The sequence below is a fragment of the Monodon monoceros genome, unplaced genomic scaffold, assembly GCF_005190385.1.
Source record: "Monodon monoceros isolate NGI ecotype Baffin Bay Population unplaced genomic scaffold, NGI_Narwhal_1 Super_Scaffold_14, whole genome shotgun sequence".
Classification (NCBI taxonomy): Eukaryota; Metazoa; Chordata; class Mammalia; order Artiodactyla; family Monodontidae; genus Monodon; species Monodon monoceros.
In genome coordinates, this window is record NW_021703770.1 from 16419288 (window position 1) to 16420307 (window position 1020).

Here is a 1020-nt window from a genome sequence, read left to right on the forward strand (position 1 = left end):
TCTTTTGGGGGTAATGAAAATATTCCAAAATTCTATTGTGATGATGGCTGCGTAACTCTGTAAGCACACTAAAAACCATTGAATTATACACTTAAAACGGGTGAATTGTATGGTATGTAAATTACATCTCAATAAAGCTGTCTACAAAGAATATATAGGCACACTACAGAGATATTTCAAGTTTGGTTCCAGATCACCACAATAAAGCGAATATTACAATAAAGCAAGTCACATGAATTTTTTGGTTTCCCAGTGCATATAAAAGTTACGTTTCCACTATAGTAGTCTGTTAAGTGTGCAATAGCATTGTGTCTAAAAAAAAAAATGTACATACCTTAATTAAAAACAATTTATTGCTAAAGGATGTTAGCCATCATCTGACAACTCAGGGTTGCCACAAACACTTAATTTGTAAAAAACGCAGTATCTGTGAAACACAATAACACTAGGTATGTGTGTATTGAATGGTAACTACATCTACTGTAGGTTCCTGGCTGGGATGTCGAATGTATTGGTTTGTGTGTTATAAACATTCAAAATGTAGCTATTGAATGAAGAGCAAAATAGAGAAGCCTAACTTTTCCTCTGAAATGTCCTGCCATTGCCAAAGAGTCTTCCTTCCCCTCCTAGCCAGAAATCAAGTTGAATCAAGTGCCAAAGCCAACCTAAAGAAGTTGAAAGTGGGGACATTTTTCTTGCAGTAGGTATTGGTGTAGGAACTAGACCCCTTGCTGGCTGGCTCTTTGGTCTAAATAAGCAATAACTTCTCACTACAAATACACACACTCTCTTCCATACACAGCCAAACAGTCTGAAGATCAGAACGTTGTTTTAACAAGGTGACCAGACTAAAAGATTTTAATGACTTATTCAGTCACACCATTGTTTGAATGAATTTTTCCTCTGTGTTTATGGGTTGTTTAAGAAAAGAAACATAACATAACTTATTCATTCATTTAGTTAATATTTTTAGATCACCTACTCAGTGCCAAGCACTAGTCCAAGTGTTGCATATACTCA